General features: G+C 43.6%; 1 protein-coding gene across 1 annotated transcript in view; it reads right to left on the reverse strand.

Annotated features, from left to right (window-relative positions):
• Positions 1-14,141, reverse strand: part of MTIF3 (mitochondrial translational initiation factor 3) — a 132,232-nt gene extending 118,091 nt beyond the window's left edge. The window contains exon 1 of the mRNA XM_054272123.1: positions 14,138-14,141. The gene's annotated coding sequence lies outside the window, so the exon portion shown is untranslated. The remainder of the gene's footprint in view (positions 1-14,137) is intronic.
• Between the last annotated feature and the right edge of the window lie 9,370 nt (positions 14,142-23,511).

Raw genomic sequence — 23,511 nt, forward strand, 5'->3', positions numbered from 1 at the left:
TGGCTGAGTTCTGCTGCAGTGACACTGCTGGATGGATGTGACTTTGAAGCAGAGAATTCATCTCACCATTGGTCAGAATTTGGACTGGAGATGTTCCACAGAACAAATTTTTGTGAATTCTTGCTGGTCTGGCTTGTGCTGGTATATGCTGTCCTGAGAGATTTCAACTCTCAGGCCTTCAAACACCACTTTGGGATAAGGGCTGTTGTTGATGCTATATTAATTTATGCCAGGCTTTCAGGTAGGGAAACTGATTATAGCATGCTCTCAGAATTAGTCTGGATTGCTGATAATGCTTGCACACTGGAAATGCTCAGCTAAAGGATCTGACATGACCTGCACTGATAACTGGAGAAAGCTTTTCATTAGTTGTGGTGGTGGTAGCTTCAAATTCAATTCCACATTTTTCTGACTTACAGAATACAGACTAATTATTAATCTTGCATTGGTTAATTCCATCTTATAATGCTTTTGTAAGTGTACTTAATAAAAACAAAATCCTCCACTGCTCATTAACTGTTTGTAAGGCAACTCTTTATAGAATCACAGAATGGGTAAACTTGGAAGGGAGCACAGTGATTTTTTTAATAAGAATTTGGGTGCACAAAGCCAGTTGTGTATTTTGTCTGCAGTTGCTCATATTGTGCAGCCCCAGCCTCATGTTTATAAGGCTACCTAAAGATAGGATTTAACTCTGAAAATACATGAGTTTTCCAAATGTGTTGCTAACTGCTGTGCACTTGTTACTTGTAGAACTGTCTTGTCCTTAAAAAAATATGTAAATAAGTAGTATGTACTTCGTCTCAGCTTCCCTAAGTACTCCCATGGGAAGAGAAGGCACCTTACCTTAGTGTTGCTGCAGCGATATTTCGCAGGTGTTCCTTGTTAATGTGTGAGCCACCAGTGTTGTCTGTGTTTAGTTTCAGTGCACATTATGTGGATAAAGTTTATTCAGGTGAGACTATTCTCTTGCCATCCCAGAACAATTTGTTCTTTAGATTTTATTATTTTGTTAGATAGAAATCCTCCAAATGTTCATTTTCATCCATCTGGTACTGAATGTAGATCACAAAACAATGTGAAAGAGGACAAAAAATTTTATTTAGCCTTCGTGAAATGCTTTTGTTAGTTTTGACTGTCAGAGAGATAGTAACATGCAGTTCTTGCATTCATTGTACAGCCTCCTCTCTTTTGTAAATCCAATTTGAATTATTTACAATGAATCTTGAACGTCCAAGAAAAGCTTGACAGATTTCATGTGTAACACAACTTAAGGGCAAAAACACAGCCTCTTTTTTAGACTGCATCACTCTAAACCAGAAGTTTCTTGAGGTGCAGTTGAAAGACTGTTCCTTAGTGATCATGAAATTTCTACAGAAAACTAGTTAACAAAGGAGATGTAAATGTTTGTAGATCAATGGAATAATGTAGCAGGAGGGGGTTGCTTTTCCTGCACAGAGCTGGTTTGGGTTCTTTTTTGTTGTGGCTGCAAGTTGATCACCAAGAAGCATGTTTCCTCTCCTGTCCTGTCGAAGCTCTCACTAATAATTATGTGCTTTCAGTTAATTAAGCTGGAACAGCACAAAAGCAGACTTGTTTGGATAAGTAGCAAGAAAACATATCTGGATTGTGTTTGAAGAAGGATTTTAGTAATTTTACCAGTGGAGTCACTGATCCACCAAATCTTTATTCATGTGAGTGATCTTTGCACTTGCAAATAATCCTGTTGTAGCTCACCATCTATGAATGAAACTCCTGCCTGCATTAATATACACTTTGTTTTAGTGACTGTCAATAGGAAATAATCAAGAGTAAATATTAAAGAGCACATGGCCCCGATTAAAAGAAAGCATTAAAATTTTGCCTGCAGAACGTGCTGCAGCAGCAATTTGACCACTCATCTCAATATCAATTGTGTAACTACAACCAAAGCCTGGTTTTGGGAAACTTGAGTGGGCATTCTGCTCGGCTTGAGACTGTCTTCTGAATTCTCCAGCTTTTCCTGGTAAGAATTGCCCATGTCTCTTAAAGAACCACATGAGGGATGAAAGTTTGCCTAATGCTTGCCATTTAAAATTTCTCAAAGAAAAATGCCAGCAAGCAACTAATCCATCAAGACAAGCAACAACTGACAGTTGCTGGTAATGAACTGTTTTTTAAGTCAAAAAATAGTAGTATTAAGAAAGAAGTATAACACATGAAGGAAAACCAAGGCCCTGCATGAGCTGTTACCTTGTCTTGATTCTGTGTATTATATTCAGATACAGTTTTCCCTACCTGCCATTGCTCCTCCAGGCAGTGCTGCATGGTCAGTACCTCTCTGAATCCCTCCATGCAGAGAGGCACTTGCTAAGTGCCTGGAGAACAGAATATGTTTTGTCTAGAAAAGCTTGAGTGTTACCCCTTTCTTTTACTCCTAGTGTCCATTTACTAAGTTGGGGGATGCCCCAAGGAGAGGAAGGTGAAGTTTCCCATGTTCTGCCTCTCCACCTCCCTCCCTGAGGACTCCAGCAAGAAGCTGTGTGGGGCATGGCTAGTGGAAAGACCTCCTTCATGGCAAGCACCTGAGTCAGTCTGGTTAAATAAATCTCTGTGAGAAAGCCCAGGCTCCTAGCGAGGTGGCTGGTGCTGTGTCAATGAGTAAACCCACAGCTGGTGTGTATCAGGGAAGTTCTGCTGCACTGAGCTCCTGCACACATCCTGCCTGCCAGAAGTGCTGCAGACCTGCAGGTAGATGCACAGCTCCTTGCAATGTCTGCCTGGCAAAAGGACTGAGGATCAGCCCCACTACAGGGGAATATCTGAGGGTGCCTCTGCATCTGCCTCATCAACAGGTCTCATTTAGACTCGGATCTCTGCAGGAAATTTCATGTGACAAGAAAGGGACCAGGAAGGCACAGCTCTACCTTTCTGTAGCAGGAGTAAGCTCCCAGCTAAGAAGTGAGTTAAACTAGCAATAAAAGTCAACTGGAATTAATTTTATCTAAACTTCATTTTTCTTTGCTTATTGAAATATTTTCCCAGGCATCTATGCCCTTGGAAAGGAATGGTGAGCCCCCACTGCACTCCCGTTACTTGAGATTCACCTCCAGCCGTTGCTACTAACATTTTTTCCTTTTTTTTTGTCCTTTCTAGGTTGAGTTCTTTAATAATTTCGTGTCTCTTTCAGCCTAGGCTCCAGCCTGGGAAAAACAAACCTGCTAGCCTGGCGAAAGCCAAACACACATGGCCCAATTACCAGCTTCCCCACTGTTCCTTTGGGCTGGCTGGTATTCTCCCTGCCTTTGTGTTGCTGCCTGCTCCCTCCCTCCGAGCAGCTTCCTTTGACTCTGCTCCATGCAGCCAGGCAGAACAAGATCCAGCAGGTAAACTGAGGAAGGGCTATTGTCTGTCTGCCCCTCGCCTGTGGATCGCTGCAGTTTATCTGCCGGCAGAGCTTCCTGCAGGCATACACCTCTGTGAAGAGCTGCTTTGCTGTGGAATTAGGGGAAACACCTTGTTCTTTGCATTTGGAATGCTTGTGCTTGTGTAGGGAAGCGTTGGTGTGTCTCAGCAGGCCAGGTATTGCAGGTGGGGTGCTGGACACAAGGTCACAGCACTGCAGCTCTGTGTGGTGCTTGTCTGTCCTCCAGCCCGTGCCTGGGCTGGCACTTGTCCTGAATGCCCTGGGAAGACCAGGAGGGTGGATGGCATTGTGTTCACAGCCGTGCGCTCCCACAGCTCTCCTGGAGGAGGGAATGCGTGGGAGCAGCACGGTGAGGACTGGGCCTGGCTGCCAGGGGAAGGATGGTGCCCACTGTTACCTGTTGGTACCATTTGGGGGGTGGGCAATGGCCGGCCCTAGGGGTAGGTGCTCCCCGTGGCAGGGCCTCAGTCTGTGCCTCTGCCAAGCTTCCCTGCTGCGGATGTAGGGGTGTCCACCTGGAGGAGATAGGAGAGCAAACTGTTCTCCACATGTATTGTGCCAACTGGGGTCCCCAGGAGAGCTCTTGGGGTGACAAGGAGTGCCAGTCCATTGTCCATTTGTCAGGCTTGTCCCCCTGCCCCAGCTACCCAGTCTTGCTGTGATGTGAGTTCCCCTGAAGCCCAGGCTGTCCCATGATGGGGACATGTGCTGAGGACCAGCTCTCTGCAGTGACATCAGTTCATCCTGCAGCCCCTGGAATGCCGCCTCACATCTGCCTGGCTGCAGCACCCTAAATGGGGCAGTCCCAGGCAAGCTGCCCACGCTGAGCCTGGCACCCTCTGGGCTGGGGCTTTGGTGTGCCCAAAGCTGTGCCAGGGTCACAAGCCTGGGATTAGGTGGGTTTCTCCTACCGACTCAGCCCAGCAGTGTAAGGGTGCGAGGTGCCAGCCATGCAGGCAGCTGCTGGTACCTGTCCTGGAGAGCAGGATGCTTCGGGAGCCGCAGCGGGTGCCCCAAGGCCGAGCACCCCAAATGCACAGCAGCCCCGAGGCTGCTCTATGAGATTACAACCAAAAATCAACTTTCAAGGGTGAGAACTGACTGGAAACAAAATATCTTCCCCATCTTTTTATTAGCACAACCAATTAAATAGACTTGCCCTGCTCAGAGGGTTTACAGTTCATGAAAGATTTGTGTGTGTGGAGGGAGCCAGCAAGGGGAGCACTGGACAGAAGCTTAGAATTGTTAGAATGTATCTCCATCTCAGCGCTCAGTTTGTAAAACAAATTCTTCAGACAGGTGCTTGAATTCACAGGCTCTTCAGAGGGAATTTATCAGCCTTCAGGAATATACTGGCTAAGAAAAAAAAACGTATCGCCATCAGCTGCAAGGAGGGAAAAGCTAATCATCTAAACTTTAAGGCGGGAGAGGTGCAGCTGTCAAAGCTATAAGGTAAATGAGCCTGAGGCTGAAATGGTTTTTGCAGCAGAACTCTGCTCCCTGCTAAATAGGGGAGATTGAACTATAGCACTATTCCACTATTCCCTGGTAATGCACCATTTTGGGGCTGACTGGGTGGTCTTAAGTCCATTGCCACAGTGGTTATATCGCTGATACCAATCAAGGCCCCGCAGCTGAGACCCTGAGTGACCTGCTTCAGCAGCTTTTTTCAAACCCCAATTCACTCATTTGTGTGGGATGCTTTTCTGCTACTTTATTTATGGGATTACATAAATGAGCCATTAAAAATGTAAATCTTCAGAACAGTTGAATAATACAGATTTAAACAATAAGCTCAGGGCGGTACAGTACAGAAACTTCACCGAACCAGCAGTACTGCACCATCGTGGCTATGGCAACAATAGCGGGCTGAGGGAAAGAGAGAGCAAGCAGGAAAATAAAACGTCCCGGCATTGTTACAGTCACTGGCACCACAGAAAGATTAGGGATTTTTTTTTTCAGAGTATTAGAACAATAATGAAGATGTGTCATTATGCACCACAAAGGAGACCATGCCATCCCTCACATAGTGCAGGTGTCAAAACAATCGGACTGGCCACAGAATTGAGTTTAAGTGAAGTTTGTCCTACCTCACCACAAAGCATTTAACCCTTCCAGGGCCAGAGCCAACTACAGCCGTGCCATGGCTAGCATAGGCTCTTTTCCTCTCTCCTGTGCCATTAGGCATCTGCTCCGTGCATCCTTTTCCATCAGCAGCAGCAATGGAGCTGTACACTGTGTACCTTGCTGAGGAGGAGTTGGCTGCAGGTTTTATTTGGCTTTCATTGTGCTTATATCACGTTAAAGTACCTGGTGAAGCAATAACGCAGAGAAGAATTGTACTGAGGTTTAGTTAAATCCCTCAGCAAGCTTCTCTCTGCAAAGGATAAAAACATGGAAGTAGCTTCTAAGCTCTGCTAAATTCGAAATATCTGAGCTACAATAGCAGTCTACTGATTTTCCCAATTCAGAGGTGTATTTTAGCTGTTATAAAACAATCTTAATGTGACAACTGTAGTGAGAAAGATGTGCACACCTTGCAAACAAGCTCTGAGACACATCCGTGTTCTTCCTAGAACCAGATTACACCATGTGTTGTGCTATTTCAGTAAGCTTTTCCTATCATTTAGTTCTGGAATTGAGTAGGTATTTTATGTAGGTAAATTTGGGAATTCATATAAAAGGCATAGAACCTCTCTATTTCAGAGGTCGCCACTCCCTGAAGTTTAATATTTCTAACCTAAAGGCAAATGTGTACCTCTAGCATCCTAATTCCTATGCTGTAGGAAAGGCAAAGTTGCTGCCTAGTGAGTCACAACTCCCTTGCAAGAACAACCATGATCCCATTAAACCAGAGCTGTGTTTATAGGTCTGACCATGATGGAAACAGTTGAATAAAGATACAATATTCTGAGTTGCTTGGTCTTGTAAACTTTATAAATTAAGCATCTTGTGGGGGGAAAAGCAGGTAAATTCTTCTACAAATAATGTAACTAAGCAAGGTGTGAAATGGCTTCCAAGTGAAGTTTTCCACAACAATAGTTTTCCATGTATTGCTGTACTTAACTTACCTTTAAGACACCTTATTTTAGAACTACCAGACTTGGTCTGGATTCCTTTTTTTACATCTGTGCAAATCCATAAACCAACGAGTTACTGTGAATTTATGCTGGTGCAAGTCTGAAGTGAAGCTGTTTTGCAGTCTATTTTATCCTTTAAGTTCAATATCCTTTGCTTATTTTTGCTACCTTTCCTTTCTGAAGGCTATTTACATTAGTTCATCAATATCATAAAGAGTTTTTAGCATTATTATGACACTCAGCATTCAACCTAGCATCACAGAGGAGGTGAAGGTGGAAGGTATCTCTGAAGGTCACTTGGTCCAAACCACCTCCTCAAGCAGGGCCACCTAAAGCTCGTTGACCAGGACTATGTCCAGAAGACTTGTGAATATCTCCAAGGAGTTATGAGTATCTCCAAGCATCACACTGTGATGATTTGGTATTGGTTCAACTGCTTACTGGCAACAGTGTGACTGATTTCACTGTTGTAGGTAATGGACACCATAAAAGCATGCCAACTCCCTAATATTTTGTACCTGCTGTAATGGGACAAGAAGAATTCCTGGTAGAGGAAATGGGAAAATATTTAAAGAATACTATGATCATCAACTATGCTAGCATAAAGATTTTTGTTTTACTAATGGTGGCTCTCTCAGTTGGATTGTTTTTTAGGCTTGGAGGAAGAAAGAGATGACATGGGAAATTTGATTTATTGGCAAAATAGAGAGGCCACAAGAGCACAGAATGCAGACAGCTTTATGCTAATGAAGAAAGTCTTCCTCTGGGAAGGAAGATATGCATATGAGCCTTTTTGAGATCACTGGATTGATCTCAGGGCAGAATTGGGGTTGCAGTATAGATGGGTCTTGCTCTCAGTCCAAGAGATGGTATTTCCAGAGGTTCTGCCTTACTGTGTGTGATTAGTTACAGGTGGTCACAGTATTGGTTTGTGGGCCGTGGGCACTCAGAGGGCAGGTCATGGACTGCAGCCCCAGGGGTGGGCAGCACATCAGCAAGGGTGCACATGTTGGGCAGCCTCTTCAGGAATCTCCATGTTAACTTTGCCACCTCAGTGCAGAAAGTGGAGCAGGGTGATGCAGAGGAAAGCTGGCCTTGAGGAAGATCTTCTGTGGGTTAATGGGTAATGTGCATGGTCAGGCTGCTAAGGTACTGTGGACTGAGTGATCTGGATCCAGGGTTTTAAGCATATTTAAAGAAGTAGCAATGGGCTACAATCCTGTTTGCTTCAGGGGAATAGCTGAATATTAATCTTCAGCTTTTCAATCTGAAGGCAGGTAGATCATGGAAAATAGAGGCTTAAGAAGATCAGCCACTCCATCACCTTAATGTACACTCTTTTCTTTGTTATTCATTCTACATCAGCTCAAGCAAGTGCCTTATCTGTCTAAGTCAGACTGTAGCCCCTCTGGTGTCATCAAACTGGTTTTCCTCTTTGTTCCCTCAGTCACCAGCACTGAAGGAAACTTTGTGGTCCTACCTAGTTTGGAACCTCTCTTATGATTCAGGAATAAAAAATTTGAAGCTCACTATGGGGGAGGGAGGGAGGGAGGCAGGGAGGGAGAGAGGGAAAAGGGGAGGGAGGGAAGGGAGGTGAGTAACAAGGAGGGGAGGGAGGGAAGGGAGGAGGGTGAGAGCTTTTTTAATGGTCTGATAGGTGTAAAGAGTGGCATGGGGGGGTGCATGCAAAGCGCAGCATGCAGGGAGTAGTGGTGTCTGTCACAGTCTGGAAACTTGGGAAGTTCTTGGAGCAACAAGAGGACCCAGAAAAGAGACAGAAACCTTTTCTGCCTGCAGTCTGCGGTTCCTGTACCCTGTAGATCTGAAGAAAATCTACACCTGAAGGTTTCTTTCTCCATCTGTATCATTGGTTTAATAGAAAGCTTGCACTACACTGACATAAAATACTTTCTTCACTTCTTTCTCCTTTCATTTTTAACCTGTTTCCCCCCAGATGAAAGTCACAGTTTGACACCCTGAATAAGGCTAGATTTTGCCCTCTCATAAACCACAAATGTAATTGCAGGAACAATGTTGACTATGACCACATGGCTAAAGAAAGGAAGAATCAAAAAAACCAAAAATAACCAGTGTGAATCCAAAGTGAAAATGAATGGAGTCTGTCTCATTCATAAATGTCATACGAGACTCCGGTTAAAAAGGCAAGCCTGTCATCCCAAGGCCAGCAGCTGTTGTTATGTTGAACAAAATGGATACAAATGGGTATTATTTTAAAGTGAAATGCTTAATCCCAGGCCTAACAAGCCCACTGTCCTCTCTGTAACCCTGTGTCATACAGGCCATGATCTCCAGTAGAGGGCTTGATTGCACAGGAAATAAAATTCCCTGGCTGTGCCCTACCAAACCGACAAACACCCTGGCAATGTTTGAGTTACTATGGCAATCACAAAATAGGAAGGCCTTTTCTTCTTTTCCCCATCTCTGCATGCAGCCGCAGGCTGCTCCTGAATAGCTCACATCTGCAAAAAGTTTTAACACGGTACTCAGATAAAGAAAAGGATCCCAAAAATGGGCATTGACCCGTCTCAAAAAATGTTGCAAATTTTATATACAAGAATTGGGGAGCTGTGCCACTTTGTGCAGGTTATGTCATAATGTGAACAAAAAGGAATAAAAGCTGATGAAGGCTTTTGCTGCCAAATATGGAGAGAGGGGAAAAAGCATAAGTAAATGACAGCTTTAATGCAGATGTAAGAAGAAAAGTCAAAGATGGGTGACAGAAAGTTGCTGGTCAATGAATAAGGGAAAAATTTCTAACACAAAAACCAGACAAAAGAGGAAAATACAATAAAAATCTCACTATAGAGAATACTGAGAAAAGTCCCAAAAGCACAGTGAGCAAAATCTTGGAGCTATCAAACCATGTGAAACGGACATGTGGTTCTTTAGAGTGGCCCATTTCAGGCATTAATAGCTCCTATTATAAAGGGGGAAGCTGATCTCTGGCCTGGAAAGCTTTCAAGAAGCAGACTTTTTACAACAAAATTGAAAAGCAAAACAAAACTGAACCTTTCTGCCTTGCGCAAATTAACTAGGATTTTGGTCTTTCTAGACAAATTTGGTTCTGCATAATGAACTGTTACACATTTTACCAGTTTTCTTTGGACAAATGCTTTCTGCTAATGAAGAATAATTACATATTTAAATGGAGATTTGCTTTCTGGCAGATCTGGCAGATCCAGTGCTTTCTGTCAGTACACTTTCCACCACTGAAATATACTTATTTTTGATGATGGAAACTTAACTTTACCAACAAGCTGACTTCAAACACCTAACTTAGATGCCGGCACAGAGTGTGTGAATGTGTGTTAAGTGCCTCATGGTCTCACCAAGTTGTTTAATCCCAAAACAAAAGGGGGAAAGGTATGAATCCAGAATTTAACATACAGGTCTGCTGCTCTGAGCTAGCTGTTCCTCAGCTGTCTGGATCTGAGAGGTAAGAGCTGGAAAGTTCCACCACCATCTTCCCATAGGGTAGCTCCATCCCTCAAGAAGGTTCACTGAGAGTAAATTTATTCTTAATTTGTTCTTAATCTTAGATTCGATTGACATGTTATAGCTTCTGAAAGTATCATTGCACTTTAAAAGCTCTTACTGACAAGTCACATTAATCACTGGCCTCTGAGAAAGGCTTAATGTGAGGAAATGAATGAAAATGGCATAAACCGTGCACAAAAAAAGTCCAAAGGGCCAAAAGAAGCCCCAAATCCAGTAAAAGTGGGACTGCATTATACATTCATTGGCTCTTGTTCTTTTGGGGGTGTTTTGGTATGAAAAGAAAGAGACAATGGAAGACAATAGCGGTACCTTATCAAAGTTCATTCAAGCAGCTATTTCAAATACTTTTAACGGCTTGTCACTGGGTCTTGCAAGTCTCCGAGAGTCTAAACACTCTGTCACATTTGTGTACTAACCACTTAAAGTGCTGCTAAAGCCTTTTGACCTGGACTGACTCTCCTTTATCTAGGTCAAAATGCAAGGCAAAGCCTTTGTGTTCCACGGCCTTCATTAAATTCATTGATTTGACCTGTATTTTAAAGACCAAAAGTCAAATGGAATGGGAAGTTAAAGTTCCCATACAAAATCTTCCACTGAGCACTTCACTGCCTCCTTGAACTATGTAACGTACAGAAAAGGCCATCACACGGCCATTTGAAGTGTGGGCTATAGCTGGAGTGGCAGTTTTGTCCAGTTTTTTCAAGAGCTTTGATGGAATTCATCAGAGCTTTCCTTCTCTTAAATGAGGACAAAAAAAGTTGAAGCTTGCAGACAGTCCCACTGGCCATTTTTTTCTTGCCCCCAGTCATCTGTTCAACAGGGCATAGCAAAGTTCAGGGGCAGATAAATAATATTTAAATCTCTTTAGCACACAGACAGGCGGGGATGAGATTTGTTGCTTTACATTAGACTCTTGACATGCTCAGGGTCAACCACACTATCAGGGAGAAAGAAGTGATCAGCTTTTACTGTACCAGGAAATAAACCTTCTGCATTTGGAGATCAAATTTTATGCCTAGTGTTTGGTCTGCCTGGAAACACAGCATAAAACCTTAGGGCTTTAGAGAATAAGCATAGGTTTAAGTCTCAGTTTGGGCTTCAGCATGGACTCAGACATCAAACAAAAACCTGGAGGTTCACTCAGCCCTAGTAAGAAGGACCCAGAGATGTTTCTGCATGTGGCTGACCCAGTTGATGTTGTGGGTTTGAGAAGGGGGAGGCTGACTGTAAACTGGCAGGGGCAGTCCAGAGGCAGGGGATGGGGCCAGGAGCAGAAGTCAAGGTCCCTGTCTTTCCCCTGGAATGCCATTGTGAATCTGGATTGGACCGGTCACCTTGCTTGCCTGGCAGAGGTTCATGGTTTATTTACAAAGGGAAGAGTGGAGTGAAATAAAAATAAATTGCAAACATGAGAGTGAATTTTAGTCAAATGACAGGCCACACAGATCTTCAAAAACAGCTTGCCTCAAGAAGATCTGCAGTTTTATAATGTCCATAAAAGTTATCATGCAAGATCCAAGTATTTGGTGGCACAACCTTCCAGAAAAAATTGTTTTCATGACTGGCACTGGGAGGGAGATTCAGCTGCCTAGATGTATTGGGTTATGTGACTGGAGGCTCAGCTCTGTGAACACAAAGCAGAACAGAGGAGCAGTGATGACAGGGCAGGAGTCCCCATAATCCAATCGGAGTAAACCAAGATAACCTGGTGAAGAAACCTGACTTTTCCAGGGCTCTCACAGGCAAGGCACCAGGCCCATGGACCAGGGAAAACAGCTCCTCACTAAGAGGGTCCCCACTCACCTTAAAGGCTGAGGGGGTTGGTGCCTTTGGAGATGAGGGACATATCTTCTGAGTATAAGAAAAGGGGGAAGAGGAGGAAGAGAGCAAAGGAAAGAGCAGAGAGATGTTAGCCTGTGCTATGTTTGGATTCCTGCTCAGCCAAAGTTTGGCCGTCCCAAGACCCACCATTTTCCCTTTCCCTCTGAACAGCTAGAAGTCTTCATGGCCACTTGGAGTAGCAATGCTCTCAGGAGCTTTGAAGAAGTTAAAATGCTTTCTGAGAAGCTTCCAGCAGGATGCATCCAGCTCCTGATGCAAAACCAGTGCTCTAGTCCATAAAATGAATCAACTCAGTAAACACAGCAGCTCATATGGGATCGCTGATGAGTTTAAGGGTTCAAAAGCAAGTCCAGGAGCAGGTTAAATCCCCTTCCTGTAGCTGTAGGTCTGTAAAAAAGTGTAGGCTCTGCTTCTCTTTCTAGGTTCGTGGAATTATGATTTTACGTATCTCATCACATCAAAGATGAAAGGAAGAAGAAGACACAGCACATAGAAAGTCTTTGGTGTTGGCTTATGGCAGGACATCATCTTACAGAAAAGCTAGCTAGAAAATTGGAGGTATGAAGGAAGTAACTTTTGATTGAATTCTGTAGTTCCCAGAAATCTTCCAAGGGCATAGTGTTCATTCAAAAGAAGCAATTGCAAACTTAAGGAAAAGACCCACCAAACCAAATCTAAAACAGCCCTTTGAACCATTATTTTCTATTATTTTGATTTTGTACAAAATCAAAAATTCTAAAATTTAGAACAGGAGTCCTGAACAGAGCTGGTTTATTTGCCATTTTCTTGTTGCAAAATTATCTGTAGAAGGATTTTGTTTGCCTTAATTATTCCCCCATAGCGTTCTGCTCAGCACTGGGCAGTCTCTGGATTGTCTGCAGATTCCTTGTCTATTGCTTTGCACATTTCCAAGATTTTTTTTTATTTTGTGACTGGGCCATAGCTGGTAACTTAGAGACACTATTTTCTCATGTCCAATTGGGCAATTCCTGGAGCTTTGAAGATTTACCAGATGATCCCTCCTACTGTGACTCTTCATGGAGGAACATGTTTGCCAGACTCTGTGTCCATGAATATCCTAAGAAACCATATTGCCCTCACATTTCTGGAAAGGAATGAGATGAAGAAGGAGTTGAATGCCACCAAAGAAGACTGATTATTTTGTGTTTGGGAAAACATTTGCAAAAAGCTGTTTGGAGTTGACTATAAACAGGGTCACTCTAAAACAATGTTTCTATTAAAGGAATATAGTTTCTGACCACCAGAGCAGAATAAAAGTAGCTCCAGGACCACATGGAGAGATGTGAGAACCTTCTAGGCCATGGCATGCTCCTCTTTCCTGCCAGTCCAAGGTGGTCCCCTTCGCAGAGAGAGCTTTCCTTGGGCTCTGGGAGAGCAAGAACCCTTTGGGGAAGAAAACTGCAGAAGGTGAACTTGATACACACCCCAGTGGATCAGGGCAGAGTCATCTGGTCAGGGTCAGGGTCATCCCTCATCCACCCATCTACTCCTCCTTTGTTGTGGGCAGTAGGAGCTCCTGTGAGGGAGAGCACAGGATTTTTGTCACTTGCTGTGGAACCCCCAGCCCCAGAGGTGATGGGATGTTAGTGGGAGGTACCTGCACAGATCCTGAATCCCAGATGAAGAGCCTGCTGTTCCCAGGTGTGTCTAATCCAGTTGGGAACCTGCTGGTACTACTCAGCTTTGCAGCCTCACTGGACACCATTTCCAGATATTTGCTACCAGCCATGCACTGATCTCTGCTTTAAATTGAACTTCTCAAGTTTCCCTGAGCACTCTCTGGGATTAAGGGACTGACTGAACAGCAGTTCCAAGTTTGCCTTACCAATCACATTTGTGGTTTGGTGACCTTTGTACATAACCCCTCAGCCCTCTCCCCTCTGAACCAAGGAGCCTCTTTAGTGTCTCCACATAAATTGGCTGCTTCACCCCAGAGTCATTTTCATTGTCTTTTTCTGTCTTCTGACTTTACCACATCTTTCTTGTGGTGCAGAGACCTGAGCTGCACCCAATAGCCAATGCACAAGAGAAATGTTTTCAATCTCTCTTCTTCCTAAAAAGAAAATGAAAAAGGATAAAAGTTGAGATAAATGGAAACTACGTTATGCACTGTGTAGAGGGTTGTTTTATGTCTTGAACACCATAGTAATCTCACTAGTAGTAGTCCCAGTCTCACTAGTCCGGTGGGTAGCTTTGGCTCAAACAAGGTTCACAGAGGAAGAGATTTTGTCCATGTGACACCTACTGGATGCTCCGGTGGCTGCAGCACATGTCGGCTGCCTCCTGAGTCAGGCTGCTTAAAAATATGAGCCCTGGTAACAACCCCTGAGTTCAGGCTGCACATCTCTGAAGGACAGAAACATGGGCAAGCCTCACACGCATCCCAGGTAGGATGTGTAACTGATAGGCTAAGTTTTTTTATCAATTTAAGTAACAATTTTGATGTGTCCTCTTTATTTTAATACTTGCTGTCTTTACTTGGAAGTTTGAAGCCTATGAACTGTGAAGATTACAGCTAATTCAAACTATGGCTATTTGAGGAGAAGAAATGAAAAAATAAAGCATTTAAGGCTCATTTTATCCTGATTAACTGCAGTCAGCACTAGAGGCATGTTATGCTGATTCAGATATGTTGCAAGAAACTTTTGCTGCTTGAAGAACTTGCAACCAAAATGAGTAAGGAATGAAAAGGGGGAGCAGGACCAGTGAGTGAAGGGTGATGCTACACGTGGGACCAGAGAGGTGTAAAGCCTGACTCTTTTATTGCAAGATTTATAGTCTTAGGAGACAGATTTTTCACACAATAAAAGTATCCTCAAACACTCCTCCCTGCCCCCCTAATCTCCTTGTCAAGACATCCCACAGCTCCACAGAAATTTGCTCTCAGAAGTCGCCTGTGAGTGTACCACAGTTACTCTTGCTTTGTAGGAAGACACAGCAAAACAACTTACTTGAGCTGAAATCATAGCTCAGACTGAAAACTCTTCATGCAGAAGTGCAGTGCTAGCATGCCAGACTCCCAACTCAGTCCCAGTCCCAGGCCCAGGCCCAGGCCTAGGCCCAGGCCCAGGTCCAGGCCCAGGCCCAGCACAGGGGTGTGGCAGGGAGGTTGGTCTTGACCATGGCAGCCCACAGGAATGCCAGGGTCACCTCTGGAACCATGTTGTGCTTCCTGGGGAATCCAGCACAGCACAAAGCACCCAGGGTCACAGGGACAGCCACCAGTACCTCTGTGCTTGCTGGGGGCTTGTACCAGTTTGCACTTCAGGCTTTTTGTCCTTACAGACCTCTAGAGCTTTCTCTTTCTCCTTGTTCTCCCCTCTCTGTCCAGCTCTCCTCTGCAGGTGTATGGCTGTACTCTCACCAGCAGCATCAGCTGCGCACAAGCACAGCCATCCTCTGCAGGGCACCAGCACGCCTGGGAGCGGCTCACATTTCCAGCACAACTACAGAGCAACACAATTGAATGCCAACATAAACACCCAAAATGGCTGGGTTTGTCTCCGCTGCCATCATGGGAGTTCCTGCAGCTCCCACTCTGCCGTGTGCATCCTCCCAGGTGACAGCTGGGATGACACCAAAGTGATACCACGGGAGCACAAAGCCTTGGTATTTTACCTTGTCACCTAAACATTCACAGTGGGAAGGACATTCCCTGCAAAATGCCCTGCCTGAGCCCCATCAGGTGGGAGCCTGTGGCCTTCTGCACTGAAGAGTTGAGGAGAGTTGTGTTATCCTGCACAGCCTCCTCATCTGACAGCCTTGTTTGCCAAGCTGAGAGCCAGTACCAAACCCTAATGATGTGCTACCAACAGCCATGGCAAAGACAAGGCCATTTAGAGCAGAGAGACAAGCTGGGTTAGCATAAAAGAAGAGGCATCAATCACCATTCCCCCAAGACAATGGTGATAATTTAATGGCTGTTTTTTAAGAAGAACTGACACTATACAAAGATTGAGGAGAAAGGTCTGGTAGGCTTCACCTGCAGCTGAGAGCTATTTGTTCCCATTGTGCCAACCCATAGCGAGGTTTGAAATGACAATTTCTGCAGCTGGCATCATATGCACCAAGTTATGCACACAGCTAAGGGTTTACTTTAAATCACTAGGTTTCCTGGCTCAGACTGCTATTAGTCAAGCTTGAGTGGCTTTACTAATGAATTAACTTTCTGTTGAATTTTAAGTGTAACTGCAGAGCTATTTAGCGTGATTTTTCTTCCATTAAAATAATTTAGCTTTTTTGAGATTATTTCCCTTTGTCAATTCTATAACACTTTTTCTATTGGCTCACAAAAACCAAATTCAGACTTGGGACAAGAAGTTGCACACCTAATGCATTTAGCTGAGCTGTTCCCACATACTAGAGACCTATACTTGACACTATTTTGTTTTCAGAGGGATGAATCCTTGCAGACATCCTTACATAGGGTGTGAGGTGACTCTACAAAATAAAACCAAAGATATTCAGAGAGCTGGAGTCATCAAAGCAGATTCACTCTGAAAGGTTGCAAAAATAAGGCTGGAGGGTATTTCAAGGAGTCTTCTAGTACAAACCATCACCATAAGACACGACCACCCTTACCTGTCAGATGGAGTATTCCACAAGCTGCTGGACAGCACACACCTCTCCAGGATAGCTCCAGTCCTTCACTGCTCACACCGCTAGCAAGTGTTCCAAGTGTCTCATGGGAATCCCTACACTGCATCTGAGTTGGTTATTTCTTGTCCTGTATGGGCAGCAAGAGCATTCTGCTCCTTTGCTGCAGGTCCTGATGCATTTGAAAAATATTTTCAGAAAATCCCAGACATACAGTAGAGCAACTCCAGTTCTTTCCTTGTCTATCACCTCTCTGGGCTTGCTGCTATTATTACTGTCCTTGCTGGGCTCTCTATTTTGCCTGCACTTTCACAGGTGTGCAGGCCCCAGGCTGAGCCCTGGTGCAGCAGGAATCTCTGCTGAGCAGGGAGGGAGTGTTAGTCAGAGCCCAGCTCAGTCTGCAGCTCTCCTTGCTAGATATTTGAGCAAACATTCCCTGTTTTGCCAGAGACCTTCTTAGGATTCCAGCAGAAACAACAAATTTGCTTTTGCAATCTTTAAGGAAAGTGTGGTAAGGATACTGAAATGTCTTGAAACATCCTTAGAAACCAGCAGGGTTCAGAGCCTTGCAGTGAGAGACAACTAGACTCATCGATCCCAGAACTGTGTTTAGTTTATCTGATAGCTTTTAGTTTTATTTTAGCTTAATTGAAATGAATCCTTCCATTTTCTCCAGCAGCAACGGCTTCTGTTCTGGTAACCGTTTTTAGTGATAGCTGCTGAAACCTGTGCCATGGTGATAGCAAGATTCTTTAACCATAATGAATGATTTCTAAAAAAGTTCTAGTTTTTCACATATGGTTTTTGATTTCTTTTTCCTTTTTCATGTTTTAGCTCCATTTCTACTGTGCTCATCCAAACTCCTTCAACATGAGCTTCATGAGCGAGATGGGGCAGAGAACAAGCTCAGTCAACACCTGCCCTGTAGGCATCCTTCAGGGCTCATAAGTGTGGCTCCTGATGCCCAGCCTGCTGCTGCCCTCATGTGTGGTGCAGTGAGCTCAGTCCAGGTGCACCCACAGCTACCCCAGACACTGAGTGATGGTTTCCTGCAACGCTGAGACCTGGAGCAGGCAGCTCGGTGGTGAGCATGTCACACACGCTGCAGATGGCACAGCTCTGGGTCAACAGTGACATAATTACAATTTAAAAGCTCTGCCTTTACCTCAGGCTTTTTTTTCTTCTGCCTTGCCAATATGAAAATAAGGCAATTTTGGTTTACATCTGGATTTCAGGCACCAGTCAAAATGTAGCTTGTGCACCAGGGCCTGCTCCACTCAGTTCTAGCACTGACTCCCTACTCGTTTGCAAAGTTGGATTTCTGCACTGAGAAGGCTCCTGAGGAGGCAGAAGCTGCAATATCTGTGAGTCAGTTTGTCCAAGTGATTTTGAATGTCTGACCTGATCTTCCTAAATCTTTCACTTTGCTGAGCCTGCTGCTACTTCCAGGGGGGCATCCTGTGGTGAAGCCACTGGCACCCTCATTGGGAAGAGCTGTTTCAAGTGTTTTTAAGAAGCTTCTCATGTTCAAACTTCAAGGTTTAATGTGCATCATCTGAACACTTCAGGCCTCCACATTTTCTCCTATAACCTCCCAGCTCCTAAGTGGATAGGAGGATGTGTGCAAGTAAAAGTGTTAACTTGCTTGTCAACACTACTCCTATGCAGTGTGCTCAGTCCCTGAGACACTTCCAAAATTCAGAGTCCTTCCCTTCTACAGTGGAGGGCAAGATGTGGTGTTGGAAGCCACATGGAAAGTACTGATATCTTCAGAGATAATTTAGGACTTGCAGTGCCTGAAACTCTTTCAGTGTGGACAGTAGCTGTGCATGCTGCCTTATGGTTCTTAGGTATGATTTCAGGGTGTTCCATCTTGGTTATTTGGCCCTCAGAACCACATAAATCTTATCTCCCTTATAAATATTTGTCCTATAAATTGCCCTAGGTTACTAGAGAGACCACTACCAGATCAAGAAAAGGAGCTTATGACCTCCTGTCATTCTTCCATTGTTTCTTAGCTACTGAAATGTTAACAGGAACATTAGGAGCAGTTTGGGACTATTAATTGTGCTGGAAATGGAAATGATCCCAATCTGCTTTGCATAGAGGACTGAGGACAAGTTCTTTGTGTAAGCTTTATAAAATCAAAGCTCAAGTGTGACTGTCTTAACCACGGGAAGGAGCAATCCTCGAGACAACTCGTGGCTGAGTCACTGATTCCTTGGAAGACAAAGGCCAGGTGTCTGTCTCACTGTAGCAGGAAGCAGGTGGTATGTTTGGGTCACCTTGGTGGTGTACCCCAGGACTTGCAGTGGGAAGAGTTGTTTACTCATATTCAGTAACTATCCAGGCAAGAGGAGCTGGCACACTGCAGACTGGGGCTACCAAACTATCCACAAAGACAGAAGCTTCACCTGGACTGGAGTAATGTTGGTAGAAATGGGAGATTGGTCAGTTCCCCCCTTCCAGGGAAGTGTGGAGGTGAAGGGCAGAACCTTCATTGGTACAGTGGGAGAAGATAAGGGATCCCCAGCCTATTCTTCCAGCTTCATGCATTCATGGGGTGTCATGACCATTTCACTCTGAAGGTTTACCCTTAGGATTGCAGTTATGCTTTATATATTCCAATTAAGTGGATATGCCATCAGATGAGGTTGCTGCGCTTGCTCTGAAATGTTGCAATCTCTAAAAATTCAGTGAAAAACTAGGTGGAATCTGAAGTGTCAGAGCTTTACTTAAGCTTTCAAGGCAAAACAGGTGAAACCATGAGCAGATGGTGTAGAATCAAGCAACACTTGTGCAAATATCTAAGCTTTGGCCAAAGGAGTAACCAATACTCTTCATTTGAGCAAACACATGGAAATACTCAGCTTGCACAAATGCCGTAGCAAATTATTTTAGCTTTTTCTAAGGAAGTTTATCAGATTTGGCAATCAATCATCAGAACTGACCAAGAATACAGTGTCTTTGCAATAAATGTTCATGCTTGTCGTCATTAACATCATTTAGATTTTAGACTTTTTCTAATTAAGAAAGGTTCCCACCAGCAACAGCAAAAATCCCCACCACCTCTTTAATTATCTCAGCTTTTCTTCCCTTTAATTACTATTGAGCTCCTGGCTGATTAAATTAGGTTTTTTAGGTCTTTTCTGAAATCTTAGGGAAATTATCTAAAAATCATGAAATCAATTCCCTTACGCTGTTTTAATCTTTTATGTTTTGGGCTCCAAGAGGGATGGACGGACAAGCGCAGCCCCTCGGAAAAGTGTGCAGCACTAGACTGCTTGCCAGCCTTCCATTGCCTTTGTGGACCATCTGGGTCAATTTCCTTCCAACTAAATGAAATGCAAATAAAAATTCCAGCAGTTTTTCAGCTGCAGGCTGCCCAGCTGATTAGCATGACAGAGGCCGGGAGATGAGGCCTGACCCTGTGCACTTCCCCTCATCTCATTAAGTTGTAACTCTACCGTGGCTGCATTCATGGTGTTTATTGACGCTGAAAGGCGTCTTTATCCAAAACTAGCTAAATTCACATTCAGAGTTTTTCCATGAAGGCTTGCCTGCTACAGCATCCACATGAAAGTGAACCTATTGTAGCTTGGTGATGTGTCCTGCTGATTCTTTCTCCAAAAATGCTAGATTCACAAGTTTAAGTTCCAATAAAAAAAAAACAAACCCAAAAAAAACCAAAAAATGAGCCCCAAACATTTCAACAATTCTGTAGTTAAAAATGTAGAGGGTATAGACAAGTCTCATTTTGGTGGTGGCAGTGTGTATAATGCACTCACACACGAGGAGACAAACCAGCCAAAGTACAGTAGAGAGCAAGTGCCTGTATCATGTAGGATGGCAGACAATGGGGTATTGTACACATCCTCACATCCATCAGCAAGGGGAAGAATGTAAGATTCATGAAAGCAACATCTTCAGCAATTTATAGTGCTCTGAGTCACAGCTGGACAATGGAGAGAAATACACCTTCCATCTGTCCAGTATTTCACGTCTTGCCACGACCCTACACTAAAGAAAGTGGAACCAAAGTCTGGTGGAAATGAGCACAGTGATGGCTATGATCCTTTCACCTTTCCCCTTCGTGCCATGACTAGCATCCCTGCTGAAGCACAGCAGCCACAGAGCCCAGGCACTGCTGCTAAGCTCCAGGGTGGACAGCTCTGGTGGGCAGTGCATCTTCTCTGCTGTAAAGTCTGAGGGACAGGCTGTAACCAAGGTGGATAGACTGTTTCTAGGAGGCAGGGAAAGGAGTAGAAGGTACTACAGGTTTTTGGAAAGGCATAGCCAAATGTTCATGCTCTCCCTACAGTTTGAGTCTACAGGGAATGCACAGTAAAGACTAAAAACTCTCCTACAGGGCTCCCAGAGGAGGAACAGCAGTCAGGGAGGGTCCAGCCCTGACACCTCTAGAGTGAAAGTCACAGTTTTAATAATTTCTGCTTGTGGTAACTGAATTAGGAAAAGTGAACAGAATTTTCACAAGAAAACTGCCAAGTCCCTCATGAGATTTTTATGATTGCTGTGGAAAGGAGAGGATATAGGGGTTTTTATGTTATTGTAACCAGCTTTTTTGGCTTCCTCTGTGCCAAGGCAGATACAGGTGAGCAAATGCAGGAGAGTCAGTCAGAGATCAACACTCTGCATGAAGTCAGAAGAAGAGGTCACAGATCTGTGAGTGTCTCATGAAATGATTAATACCTGCGCAGGGCTAAAAGGTGAAGTCAGTGAATAAAGCATCACTGCTGTGAGGAAAAAAAAAAGGGAAAATCCTACACCATCTCTACTCCAAAAACCACATGGAGCAGAGAATATTGAAAGGTGGTCTCTGATTATCCTATGAAGAAGAAATTCAACAGCAGTTTACCTATGGCTCCTCCTTAGACTTTCCATCTCACCAACTGATGAATTCACTTTGCTTTACACAATCAGACGTGTACAAAAGCTGTCTTGATCTGAGAAGCAATACACAATGCTTGGGCAGGGAATTTAGTTTTTTAAAGTTCAGAGTACACTGATATCTTCCCACTGAACTCCAAACTGTTATGAACACCAAAATAACATTTTGGATCTTTTCTCACAATCCTACTGAAGTCAGAAATGTTCTATTATTTTCCATAGAGATTTGTTTCTATTCTTTGGTAGTCGGGCTTAATTAATTGTTGCCACTATTCCACCACTCCATGTGAGGTGGTGGACACCAACCCAACAAACACCTCAATGCTTGGCTTTCCTGTCAGTCCAGGTAAATGTTTGCAGGATAGAGGAAAAACACTGAAATGTATTCTCCCTCAGATGTGTTGTACAAGCAGGCTCTTTGGTGTTTGCAGGGGCATGCAAACAAGGATTTTACTATACAGGATTCTACTTGAAAGCCAAGAAGAGGAACATGTGGCAGAGCAGAGGGAGAATGATGTGTTTCAGCCATTCGTGTCTCAGCTTTGCAAGATCCTGGAAACATCTCCTTTCTACATATCAGTTCAGCCTCATCTGTGACAGAACACAGCAAAGGCTTGCCTGAATTCAGGAGCTTAAACACATTTAGTCAGGAACACCCTTGTTTGCTTTAAATGCACATCCCATTTCAACAAAATTTAATGAGGAATTATTATTAATAAATCAAAACCAAAACCTTAAGCTGTAGTGAGTGTGTCACCAGTGCACAAGGCCTTGGTGAAAGTAGATTAGTTCAAACATTTTGGTGTTTTATTAGGAAAGTTTCATCAAAAAGGTTTTGCCTTGTAATTCAGTACCTTTTCATCTAACTTTAATAAAGAGAAAGCATTGTAATAAAAAGTTAGGTAATGATAAAACATGTGTGCTACAGTAACATCATAATGAATAAAAGTGTCAAACCATTGTGTTTTGACATTATCAAAATGGAATATTTTACAATACCCATTATTCCATACTAAGGAATAATAAAAACAGGATAGCACACTGGAAGATCTAAATGAAAATTTTTCTTGCTTGTTATCTTCCTTGGACACATTTTGGTTTTGATAAAGATGTCTATATGACAGAAATTTGTCTTCAGGAGTTTCCATCCAGATTCAATAACCAACAGAATATTGGAGTTGGGGGCTGGTTCACTTGAAAAGGTGAAAGTCGTGATAGTTGTACTTTTTTCGTTTGTGTGTCATTTATTTGTTTATGTAACAAAATCCAAATATAATTTTTAATTTTTTTTAGACCAGAGCAGGGAAGAGAAAGTAAAGAGTAAAGACAGGGAAGTGGAGAAAAAAGTAAGCTTAATTCAGAGGCTGAATGATAGTTGGAGGTTGGATTTTTCCTGAAGCTGAAAAACAGAGTAGCTACAAACACACACCTTGTGTCCAAGGTAACAGAAAGGAGGGACCACATGAAAAGGAGCAGGCAGGGAAAAGACTTGGGGACACAGAGTTGGGAAAATAGTTCTGTGTAGGGAGTCTGCAGTGTGACAGAAAGTCCTCACCTGGGTTAGTTTTTGCCAGATAGCACAGCAAATGGGACAGCAGCAAAAAAACAGTGAGCTTTATCATTTACCATGTTTGGTAGATATGGTGCCATATATCTCTTGATTTCCATTTTTTCTCAGTTCTGATTGTACAGTTCTGGGTTATATGAAGTTTTCAGCTTGAGCTAAGAAGCAGACATAACATCATATTGCATGTTGCCCAAATCGCAGAGGAGAATTTGAAAAGGTGGCTGCTGTTGGGAAGAAAGCACCAGAAACAAGTTGAGATTTATTATTACAACCACATTATTCTCTGAGATATGGAGCTGTCCACATTGCTTGTCTTTGAGATGAGATGCAGAAGTGATGCCTATCCTTATTCTGAACCTGAACAGGATCCTGAACCTGCAAAGACACTGTCTTGTCAGGAAAACTGAACTAACTCCCCAGAACACAAAGAAAGGAGTTTGCAGGTACAGACTTCACTGCAGCAGCACAGATCAATAGGCATCATACAACAAAAGACCATAATGCCTCTCCAAACACAAGTTAAAAAGAAAGGAAAACCTCAAAGCCAAATCCCCTTTGAGGATTCTGGGGGA

Source organism: Melozone crissalis, unplaced genomic scaffold (assembly GCF_028551555.1).
Source record: "Melozone crissalis strain CALT ecotype California unplaced genomic scaffold, PUWL_Pcris_2 ptg000013l_1, whole genome shotgun sequence".
NCBI lineage: Eukaryota > Metazoa > Chordata > Aves > Passeriformes > Passerellidae > Melozone > Melozone crissalis.